The sequence below is a fragment of the Orcinus orca genome, chromosome 18, assembly GCF_937001465.1.
Source record: "Orcinus orca chromosome 18, mOrcOrc1.1, whole genome shotgun sequence".
Lineage (NCBI taxonomy): Eukaryota > Metazoa > Chordata > Mammalia > Artiodactyla > Delphinidae > Orcinus > Orcinus orca.
The window spans coordinates 63,467,944-63,480,596 of NC_064576.1; the positions used below are offsets into that span (position 1 = coordinate 63,467,944).

General features: G+C 41.1%; 1 protein-coding gene across 1 annotated transcript in view; it reads left to right on the plus strand.

Annotated features, from left to right (window-relative positions):
- The window catches only part of FOXO1 (forkhead box O1), a 92,553-nt gene that overhangs the window by 41,085 nt on the left and 38,815 nt on the right, over positions 1-12,653 (plus strand). The gene's annotated exons all lie outside the window — the stretch shown is intronic.

A 12,653-nucleotide genomic window follows, 5' to 3' on the forward strand; every position in this document is an offset into this window, starting at 1 on the left:
ACGTGTGCTTCTTTATCAATACATTAAAATAACAGGATTTAGTGGCAAGTCACCGTAATTTTGAGGTAATTACTCATCGCAAGTAAAAAAATCTTTTGAATTTTGACAGATCCATTTCCATTGGTGTCAAAGTCACAGGTACTGCTAATACTGTGTTGCGCTGCCTATTTTCATAATTGAAAGAAATGCTAGATTTCAATGATTGGTTAGTAAATATCAAAATGTATGTCTCCCCCCCTCCCCCCCAATCTAAGTTTCTTAAGTCCCTTGAGTTCTATACATAGGCACCAGGTTAAGAACCCTTGGCCTTGAGGGATTTTTTTTTTATACATATATATATTTATAAAGTGGAAATTACATCCTTTCTAAAGGAAGTATATCCTTTTCATTTTATAAGACAGAAAGAAGAATATAGAAAGGAAACAAATTAACCTTGTCATGGCAAGCAGAAGGAAAAATAAGCAGTAGATTCTCAGTTTGGTATTCTGCCCTCCAGATGACTCTGTTGCGTGATGTGTTTTGTCATCCAAACATAATTTTATTTCAAGTCTACTGAGCTTTAAAAATTACAAATGATAATTAATTAAATTGGAGTAGTTTTAACAACATCGGGGAGACTTCCCTGGTGGCACAGTGGTTAAGAATCCACCTGCCAGTGCAGGGGACATGGGTTCCATCCCTGGTCTGGGAAGATCCCACATGCTGTGGAGTAACTATGCATGCATGCATGGGAGTAAGCCCGTGCACCACAACTGCTAAGCCTGTACTCTAGAGCCTGTGAGCCACAACTGCTGAGCCCTCGTGCCACAACTACTGAGGCCTGCGCACCTACAACCTGTGCTCCGCAACAAGAGAAGCCACTGCAAAGAGAAGCCCGCGCACCACAACGAAGAGTAGCCCCCGCTCGCCACAACTATAGAAAGCCTGTGCACGGCAATGAAGACCCAATGCAGCCAAAAACAAACAAACAAATAAATAACAAAAACAAAAAAACAATAACAATGTCGGGGTATGTGCTGGAATAAGCAAGTGCCTAAATTAAAGGGCGTTTACGTTGAGTGTCATTGTTTAATGTTACCCTGATTTGGAGGGCCTTTAAAAGTATTAAGAAAAAAAATCAGTGTTTTTAACATTTATTCCAGCTGAGGGCTTTAAAGCAGCCTTTAAAAAATTTTTAGTACCTGCCCTGAAAGATACATGTATTCCCTTCCCATCTATCTGTAGGCTCTATCACATGAGCTGAAAATTATCTTTACTAAATTAATGGTGTTGGTGACAAATCTTACTGCTTTGAAGGGAGAAGGGGGCATTTCATGAGATTATACTGCAAGGATAGATTTTTCTCTCACTTACATCTACCGTAAGAATCAGTGAAGCACTTGGAGATGACACTTTAATTTGGAGACAGGTTCTTTTCTGAAGATAATTCAAATAAGAGACGGCCTCAAGAAATTAGCAAAATGGAAATAAAAGAGAATAAGTCAGTTTCTACTTATGCTAATATTTTCTACTTAGACAGATACTCTGAGGAGATGCAGTATTGACAGATAACCATAAGTATGCATTCTTGGCTTGAAGGATAGATGAGACATTGTGTCAGCCAGCTTTGGTGCATAACAAATCACCCCGACGTCTCAGTGCCATACACGTATAAGCATGTATGCTTATACATCTTGCTCACATGTATGAAGTTGCCTAGGGCAGCTCACTGTTTCTCACTCTGAGGCCCAGGCTGGAAGGGATACGTTCTTCTCAGGATGATGTCAGATGCACAAGAAGGGGAGCCTTACTGCGCAAGTTCACTTCCAGCCTCTGTTGGCCAAAATAAGCCATATGGGCAAGCCTGAAATCAGGGAGGAGAGAAGTGCACTTTAGCAAGGGGCCATGGAAATAACCACACCGGAACAATTGGGACCAACAATTCTATTTACCACAAATTCGAAAAATGCTGGCAGCTGGAGGAAGCATTTGGTTATGAGATGATGTGGTGCTACTTTGTTGCCTTTGGCTTTTGTTCTTTCCTGTGCCCCAAGAAACACCAGTTCAGCTTTTCATATGACCGTGATCTGAATTTAACACATCACAGGGGACACGTTACTGTCAGGTGAGGGCAAGACAGAGGAAGAGAATGGAGCTGAGACAGGAGATCTCGATGCTAAGTCAGGTTTAGCTGTAACCTGTTGGAAGACCCCAGGCAGTTGATGTAATTTGTCTTGGGCTGCTTTGTTCTGTAAAATGAAGTTGTTGGGCTAGTCTGTCTCTGTAGTTACTAACACAACTAGAATTGAGATTTCGTTCCCTGTCTGTAACTGCACGTTTCGTTTATTGGCACCACCAGTGCAGCTTTATGTTGCCATGTGTCATAAGGGTATAAAACTTGGGAAACACCCAAGGGCAACAGAATGACTTTAAGTAGCCAAAGGAGGTTAAATAGTGGATGAGAATAAAGGCACCGAATGTGTAGTTACTTATTATCTATGTGTATTGTACTAAAAAATGTGGACTAGTTACTGAATGCTGTATTGGGCGGTTATAGACTCCCCCAGTAGGCTCTCAATTCCCTGAGAGTGGAGACAATGCCTTATCTATCTTCCTTCCTCCCTCCCTCCCATTCTCTCTCTCTCATCCATTCATTCATTTGTAGTGCCTAGTACAGTGCCTGACATGTAGTAGAGCACATTTGGAACAAATGGATGAAGTAAAGACGCCTCAAATGGGAAATTAGTGAAGGCGTAGCCTAAAAGTGTCTCTAAGAAGAATGTGGGTTTTCTGCACTCACATGTAGTAACTAGGATGGACAGATGTTCACCTCAGGGCATTTGGAATGTTACAGTAGTCCGAGGGTTGCACCACTGCTGAGACGTCATACACTCTCAGACTCCTTGCTCTGTCTCTGGCATTTTGCTAGGCACTCAGGGTGCAGGACAAAACAACATACTCAGTGTCTTCCGGTTTTTCTGGAGTTGCAGCACCACGTGCCTCCTTCTGTAACAGAAGCCTGGACATGGCGCAGGGGAGATGTGCAGGAGGCAGCAGTGCAATGTGGCTCTAAACCAGAGAGCTCTGTATTTGCTTACATACTTGCAGATATTACCGTCATCCCTAAAAACAGTCCTATATAGAACAAAAAGCCACATACTACTAGGTTAAGATGTTTATTAACTACTATTAAGATGTTTATTAACTACTATTAACTACTAGGTTAATAAAGGCACTGCATCTCCTGCAGGAGGGACAGGGAGCTCTTGGGAGAAACTTGAGGGCTTTATGGAGAGCCTCTGGGAAGCGTGAAATGACACAACACATTTTGGGAGCCCAAGTACAAAGGGAGTTTGAAGGGAGAGGGCAGGGTGGAGTAAGGCTGCAAAGGCAGGCAGGGTCAGATCTGAGAGTGTTACATGAACTTGATTTTTACCTGATGGAAAGAGGAAGCCAATTTTAAGCAGGGTCAGGGATGCGATCAGATGTGCTTTTTTAGAAAGTGGGGAATAGAAGTGGCTGCGAGGAAATTGCATTGTCAGGGATGCAGGACCCTCAGGTGGAAGTGTGGCTTGGGGGTGATGGAGGAACAGGGGACACCTGCCAAGTAGAGTCTCCCAGGGGCAGATTTCCACTTCCACAGCCTTCCTCAGTCCCTGTTGGCACCCTGCCTCTCTCCCCGCCCTTCCAAAAAATAGAGAGCATGATGTGCAGTTTTTTTTGTTTTTTTGCGGTACGCGGGCCTCTCACTGTTGTGGCCTCTCCCGTTGCGGAGCACAGGCTCCGGACGCGCAGGCGCAGCGGCCATGGCTCACGGGCCCAGCCGCTCCGCGGATGTGGGATCTTCCCGGACCGGGGCACGAACCCGTGTCCCCTGCATCGGCAGGCGGACTCTCAACCACTGCGCCACCAGGGAGGCCTTGCAGTCATTTTAAAACCTTTTCCTCCGCTGACAGAAGCTGCTGTACTGCTTCTGAAGTGTTGCTAGGCCTTGAAATCGTTTGTTTTAGACTAGATAGCTTCAGGTGACAGGATGGGTGTGGTGTAGTCTCTGTTGAAGGATGATATAACCTCAGTTTGGTAAAACGTCAACTTGGGGTGTTTGAAAACCACCTTGGTCACCAAAGTACGGCTGTTATTTTGATCTTCAGTGTTTACATTTGCTTCATCTTGCTATCTAACATTTGGAAACAAATGTTTTTTACAATATTTTGGTTAGGTAGAACATACAGTAAATTCCACCACGTCATTGTGTCAGAATATCTTTTATGTTGGTCCCAGATTTGTCGATATTTTTATTGCTCGGTCCACGTACATCTTCTAGATTATTAGGTTCATACTTACTAGCTTTAAACACTCGTCGACTGATATTAAGAGGCATCTCTTAGCGGTTAGTGTTGGCACCACTGTTGGTGTAATTTGTGGCATCCTTCCACACACTAGTTGGTTGTTTTTGCCAGCCTGCATCTCCATTGATCACCAGTGGTATTATTCCTTCGCCTTGTGCAGCCGGTGATGATACAGCTTCTGCCTTAAGAGGCTAACAACTAGTCAGGGCTTAGATAGCTGCTGGTACACAGATATTAAGGGCAAGTGACTGGAGAGGAATGTAAAAGGGAGTACTGGGGTTTCAGGGGCTAGAAAGTTCACATCGGGTTGGAAGCACCAGGAGAAGCATGGCCCACGCTTAAGATGAGTGCAGAAGTGTGGGTAGAATTTCAGCGGGCTGACACTACTTTTGGGCCAGTCAGGGAGGAGATTCAGGGTGGAAGCAGCCTGAACACAGGGATGTTGGTGGGACAGGGTCGGCATGTTAAGGTAATTGAGAAGTGTAGTGTAGTTGGAGATGCATTACTGGAGATAATGCTGGAGTGGGGACCTTGTCCCCATCATGTGTAATTGAGAGCTGGGAGCTATTGAGAAGGGAATTTTTCATATGTGTATTGCTAACAATGATGCTGTTAATTAATTTTTTAATTGCCAATTATGGTAACCTGGACTGCTTGGATTTGTGACTGAGCATCTGCGAACAGATTGGAATTATCCTGGAAATACCCGCTTATTCCTTGGTCAGGGAATAAAATGATATGATCACGCAGTGAATTTTAAGAGTTTTATTTTTCTGTTTAGTCATTTACTCCTGTAGTCATGTACTGGTGACTGACTTTTAGTACTTTTTTTCTACAGTATGTGGTTTTGCTCACTAAAAATGAGGACTGGATTACAGTTTATCAAGCAATATGTATATTAATTATCACATTGGAAACTTTGAGTTACCAATTTTGCCTACCTAAGCATGTTAAAAGGACTTTGACATAACTGAGCATAATTACTTTTCCTGGGGACGCCAGTTCCTTTACTATTACAAACTCAGAGTGTACATTTCAAAGTTTTAAAAAAAATGTTAAATCTCATTTTTAAAAAAATCATGCTTTTTTGAGCAAATGACAAAGAACATTACTACCCAGTTTTATTTGTTTTTTAATAAATCAAGAAATACATACCAATTTTTAAATTTTGGAAACAATTGGAAACGAAGACTTCAGGTCTCTATGGTGTTTAATAAATGTGATTATTCATAGCAAAAACTGCATTCCTGAAGCAGTTTAAGAACCAGGAGAAAGAGTTTGTGTCAAATAGGAACCAGCTGGATTTTAGAAGGAAGGCGTTAACATATAGCTGTTTTGCTCTCTATTATGTTACGTAAATACACTTTAGGTTTCTGTCTGCAAAAAAAATAACATCTTAACCTAGTAGGATGTGGCTTTTTGTTCTATATAGGACAGTTTTTAGGGATGACGGTAATATTTGCAAGTATGTGAGCAAATACAGAGCTGTCTGGTTTAGAGCCACATTGCCTGTTATGACATTTCTAAAGAAGAAAGTTTCCAGCAGAGAAAGGCTGGTGGTGATTAAGTGGCGTTACCTTTCAGTATCTGCAGTATAGACTGTGTGTCTGTCGCCTTTTCATCCACACTGGCGTCTTGGTGTCCTTGCCTACTACCAGTATGACGCTGGGCTAAAGGCCTCTGAATCAGTTCTAATATAGAGAGCACAAAGGAAAAGAACTGTGCTAAGAGAACTCCGTAAAGACCATACCATGTATTCCAAAGCCGAGGAGAGTTAAAAAAAATTATCTGGCACCCAGCTAATTATGAGATAATTGGGTTACACGCGGTCATATGTGCACGTTAATTAGCATGTACGTACACGCACATACATATACAATATCGTTATTCAGATTTTCCAGAAGGTGGACTTGTAGGAACAAGTAACATTCAACTCTTAACACATTTAACGTGTTAATATTAGTACTTCTTGGGTGGCAGGTTTTTTTGTTTTTTTAAGGAAGTGAAACATTTCAAGTTAATTCAGTCGCATTTAACAGAAATCAAGTGTTAAAAAAAAAAAATCCTGTAGTCTTCCCTGTCTTTACCCCTATCTGGCAGATAAATGTTGAGGGTACACTTTGGTGGTGGCATCAGCATCCGCGGGAGCAGCTCTCCTGGTTGACCGGCGCTTCACCAGCACATGTGAACACAGGCTCTCCACTCCCTCCGTGAAATACCCTTCCTGGTTGAATGCCTCCCTGGCTGCTTATGCTACCCTCTAGTACACAGGCTTAGTTGTGTTTTTCTTGGAACTCATTTGTGTTTCTTCAGACATGTTTGTGCAGTTGTAGTGCTTTCCCAATTAATAAAAAATTAATTAAATGTTAAATGAATCCATTCAATATGAATGTGAAATAATTATCTTTAGGAAAACTAAGTTGAATACTTTGGAAAGACTTAAATTGCTGATAAATTAGGTGTAGTCAGACCCCATAAAAAATTAGGGGGAAAGCATGAAGAATTCTGTAGTTGGGATTGCTGCGTGCAGTGGTTGGGTAGATTCCTGTACTTTAAAGAAATCAACGTTGTAAATCTTCAGTGACAATGCATTGTGGGTTTATAAGAAAGACTGGACCTTGTCTCAGAGGAAAGATTTTACCTTATCTCAAGCACATGTACATGTATTTGTTTTAAGTTTAATGTTTAAGCCCTGTATATCAATTTTTAAAATTTCTGTACTTTAACTTTCCCTTTTCTAAAATTAATTGGCCAGCTAGGGTTTTGATCTGGTTTGGATTGTACTGGGTAACAAATGTTTTTTAACCTAATGGTCAGTGGCATTAAAAACTTCGACCACCAAAAAAAAAAAAAAAAAAAACTTCGACCACCAAAAGCCACATTTGTTTGGGATATGTCTTGTTTCTCTTCATTACCTTGTGTTGGAGTGACAGATTACCTCAAGAACGTGCTGGGAAAGTCTGAAATGCAAATAAAAGGCATAGGCATAGTAAGAAGTTCAGAGGCTAGAAGAATTATTGCCAATGCCTTAAGGTAAAACTGGGGAAATGGCCCTAACAGTGGTGTAGCTGCTGAGTGACTGAGGCAGTGACTGGGTGAGCGTGTGTGGTGTGTACTTGCGGGTGGGTGTTCACTTCATCCCTTACTCATCCTGCACAAAATTGCCTCTCCACTGGGACCTTGAACTCTGTATCAGTTTTATGGTAGTGTGAGTGAGGTGCAGAAGATTTTGCTTATGAAGTAGATGAGTTTGGTAGTGCGGTTTTGGGCTTTGTTTTGCATTTGGGACCATCTTTACTTCTGTCAACTAAAAAGGATAGATTGTTAATCTACTCACAAATCCTGGGAAAGCGTTAAAATGATTGCCAATTAGTAGCCAAAGGTGTGGTGTGTTAGGGGCTATGTAAACCATGCCTGCTAGATAGAATGCTCTGTGTTGGGATGAAATTAAAACAACAGTTCCTCCCCCCCCAATTCAAATGATTTTGTGTAGAAAAACATGAGCATTAAAAAAGCTCTGTTAGGGCTTCCCTGGTGGCGCAGTGGTTGAGAGTCCGCCTGCCGATGCAGGGGACACGGGTTTGTGCCCTGGTCTGGGAAGATCCCACGTGCCGCAGAGCGGCTGGGCCCGTGAGCCATGGCCGCTGAGCCTGCGCGTCCGGAGCCTGTGCTCCGCAACGGGAGAGGCCACAACAGTGAGAGGCCCGCGTACCGCAAAAAAAAAAAAAAAAAAAAAAAAAAAAAGCTCTATTAGCAATTGAAGGTAAGTATCTCTCCATTGGTGTTTGAAATAATCTTTTATATTGCTTGTATGGATTTTATTCTCTTATATTTATAACATGTGCATTGGTTATGCACCTTCCCCCATCCTCCACATTTAATCCCTAAGGGATCTGTATTAATGAGTTTTCTGCTTTGAACTTAAAAATTGTTTCTTGTCCTCAAAAGTGAGACTGGGGAGAAAGAGAAGGAAGGCTTTTCAAAGTTCCTTTGAAAGCTTTTATTTATCTCACATACCTCTTCCTTTTGAACATTTCTCTGTGTGCAGCAGGCTTAGTTTTTTGCACGTGACCAATTTAAATGCCAGAGAGTGTGTGCAGATTCACTGTCCCTTGGTTGTTCATGTCCCCGTTCCTTTGCTCAGATTCATCTTCAGAGTTAGGGAGAGGAAGCATAACCTGCCTACACTTAAGGCCTAGGTTGGTTATTTAATTTGCACTTAGTTAAAAAAAAATTTTGACAGAAACCGTATTTAATTTGTTCCTGCCGTGATGGAACTAAAAATTAACTAAAAAGAAAACCAGAATGCCTGTCTTTTTGCAAAGGTCTATGTGAATTTTTCTGTGTGCTCTGAAAGCTATATGTGTGTGTGTGTGTGTGTGTGTATATAATTTCATTATTAGTAATAATATATGTACCTCTGTAGGGTTCCAATTACCTTACTTTTTAATCTCTAATATTTGAAAATGTAGTTAGATCTTCTACTGGTACTAATTTTAGATTACATAACAGGTCTGAACTGAGGATCTTTGATGATACTTCTATTTCAAAGTATTTTTCAAATGAAGATATTAATGATTAAGCTGTACTTGTACAACTATATGCCTGGTTATTGCTCTATATAGCAAAGCAAAGATGTTATTCTTAACATTTTTGAAAACGTGTGCCAAAAAGTGAAAGTCTGACAAAAAAGCCATTCAGCCACTGAGAATTTTAATGGGAATTTCAAAATCAGATTTTACTCAAGTGTCAATGTTTAGTGTGTTGGGCAGTTCAGAAGAGTGATTTGTTCAGATGTGCTAGGAGACTTGATGAGAAGTAATTTGACTTTAAATTTGTATTTATAATTTAAAAAACATAATCATAAAAGAAAACTTGAAAAATAGGGAAAAGAACCATATTTCTTTTTTTTTTGCCATATTTCTTTAATGAAAGAAAACAATGTTTTAGCAGTGTTCCCCTTTTCTTTTCTATGCAGTATCTTTTAAAAATCACTGCTTAATGCTATGTATAAACTTGCCACCTTGCTTTTGATTAATAAGGTAAGTTTAATCAGGGAATAATGTAAAATACGATCATCGGCAGCATAACTGGAAGTGACTTGAGCAGATAAAAATCAGCTTTTTTTAAAAAAAATCTTTTACTCCCAGTACTGTTTTTTAAAAAAATATTTTTATGTATTTTATTTATTTATTTATCGCTTGCTTGCTTGTTGGGTCTTAGTTGCGACACACGGGATCTTTGTTGTGGCGCACGGGCTTCTCTCTAGTTGTGCGTGGGCTCTCTCATTGAGGCGCGCGGCCTTAGTTGCCCCGCGGCATGTGGGATCTTAGTTCCCCCACCAGGGATCGAACCCGCATCCCCTGCGTTGGAAGGTGGATTCTTTACCACTGGACCACCAGGAAAGCCCCCTAAAAATTAGCTTTAAATCAAAAGCTAAATTCCTCCTTTCATATTATCTGTTGTCATCGTTTAGAGAAAAGAAACATACCTTACCTTAGGAATTCTCTCTTAATATCTCCTGAAGACTGGGCTTTAACAAACAAATTTACCAGCTGTCATCTGGTGAAGGGGGAAGATGAATGCAGAGAAGGAAGACGGGGGATTGAGCTGTGACCCATGCCTGTGGGATAATTTTATACCTCGACTGGACCCACCTCAGGCTCATGCTTAACAAACACCATTACCCTGCAGACATTGATTTCAGCTTTTCTGTTTTTCTGTCTCTTTTCAGCTTTTATTTGTAGTAGATTTCTTCATGAAAGACCACTGTTGATTGGTTGTTAATCATCTAAACATTGGTTGTCATGATGACTAGGAAGTCTAAATAAAAATCTATTAGCTTCAGTTTGGACAGAAATGTGAATGCCCAGTTTAGTGGATTGCCTTTAAATCATCATTGGTGATACGTGAATCGAGTTAGAGTTTCGCATATGACGAGCACCTTAGGAGTAAATTAGACAGTTTGAAAGCCGCATTAACTCTTTCAGAGCACTAGGCTACTATTTAGTTCACCCAAACAATAATTTACTAAGTTTAGCATACGCAGACAGTAATTTGCAAAGTAATACCTTGAAGATGCTAGAAAGAGTTAATGAAGCTTCTGAAGTACCTTGCACTTCCTTGGAGAATCTAATTTCAGCATTTACAATGGTTATACTTGAGAAAAAGATCTTTAAATTGAGTGCCTGTTGCAGGAATTGCTGCTAAACGTATTCTACCATCTTTAGGTTTTTATCCTACTCCTGCCCTATTCCTGTCCTTGTTTTGCATACTCTTTCTTCTTCTTTCCTGTGAGTATCCCCCAAGGTACAGTCCTGCACCTCCTGCTGTTTCTTGGTGGTCTCCTCTCCTCACTGGCTTCAGCTGCCTTGATTCAAAGACATGGGTTTCCGGACACCGTTTAGCTCTTGCTGTCTTGTTCTTTATCTCTCACGCGACATCTTCGCATCTTTTTTTGCTGAGCTTTAGTCTCATTTGTCAACCAGCTGGTGACCAAATGGCCTTAAACTTATTAACTTATTTTCCTCTCTAAAACTGGTTTCCCCTCCTGGCTAATTCATTTTTAGAATAGCACCTACCACTCTTCTTTCAGTAGTCTCATACTGGAGCTGTGGAGAAAACTCCTCCCATCAGCTGCAGCCCCTACAGTGGAGTGGCAAGTGCAGGCTCCCTTTGGAGTTTCTCCTCCCTTCCCTTCCCTTCCCTGTGGTCCTTACCATCTCGTACCTGGATCACTACACTGGGCTTGTTGCTTCCAGTTTCCTCCTCCTTCACTCTCCTCTGGGTGAGCTGAGACATCAAATTCCTTGACACGTCACTTTAATTATATCATTAATTATATCATTCATCCCTTCAAGCACCTTCACACACTCTCTATTGGCATTCAAGGCCACCCACCTTCTTTCCAACTTCCTTTCCTATGAACTCCTCTAGCAGCTCCCCCTTCCATGCTCTAGGGCATTCTCCTCCCTCATTCTCTTCCCCCAGCAGGGCATTCCCTTTCCCTATCCACACTAGATAGATCCTTCTAGAACTACATTCTGCACAGTTTCATTTATATGAATTTCAGTAAACAAGCAAAACTAGTGTATCTCCCAGAAGTCAGAATAGGGGTTAACCTGTGGGGAAGGGGCTGCTGACTTTGTGGGGCACGGGAGCCTCCTGCTGGGGTGCTGGCCATGACCATGACCACCGTGGTGGGTGGTTACACGGGGGTATACAAATGTAAAAATTCACTGAGCTGTACGCAGCAGATTTCAGTGTTTGGCTACGTGTAAGTTGAACATCAATAAAATGTAGGCTAAAACATACCCACCTTACAAGGCTGCGGTACGGCTTAAATTCAATACCGTATTGAAAATGCTGAGGACAGAGTCTGGCATGTGGGGAAAATCCCATTTCTTTCAGTGAGAAGAAAGTTGTCATTCTCACTCTGAATTGTATAGCAAATATTCCCCAGCAAGACTCATTTGGCAAGTAATTTTGTCTTGGAGACATGTTTTGTACCTTCTTCACTTGAATTGCCATGTTTATTGCTCAGTTGATATTGTTGATATCGTGTGGATACCTGCTTTTATTTTTGTTTATTGTGTACATTTTTGATCATCAGTAGAAATAGTGACAGTACGGTGTGTCATGGAAAGCTTATAGTGAATTTAGAGATTTTTTTCCCCCCTCAAACATTGCACACAATAAACTTTAAGTTTATTTTGAAAGTATTTCACACAACAGGCTTAAGATTGGAGTTCTTTCCCTGAGTATTCTAGTTACCAGGGAAGCATCCATAAATGGGCTTATGGGAGGGCATATTACAAGTCAGTATAAGGAAGAGTTTTTAGCAGAGCTGTTAAAATGGGTTTAAATGATTTTTAAATAAGAAACCATCTTCTGAGATGGTGGTTAGCAAACTTCAATATGTGTATGAATCTTACACACCCAGGGATCTTATACAGACATAGGTTCCGACTCAGTAGGTCTGGGGTGAAGCCTGAGGTCCTGCATTTGTAACCAGTGCCTAGACGATGCTGCTGGTCTCCAAACCACCCTTCGAATAGCACAGAGTCAGGGGTATATTCAGGTTTAGAGATGTGACATTTTTAAGGGCAAAACAAGAACAGCTTAGCCCATAAAAACCACTCCTCAAATTTGGGTGGTTAGTGGTCACGTGAGCCACGTTTGTGTAAAAATATTCCTGAAAGAATCCATTCAAGAAAGTATTGACTCTTTCTTTTAAAGTTGTGGTGTTACAGGATTTTTGTTTTTTCGTGCTAGTGGGCAAGACTGGCTGATTTCATTAGTTTGTTTTTGTTCCCTCTTGCAAAT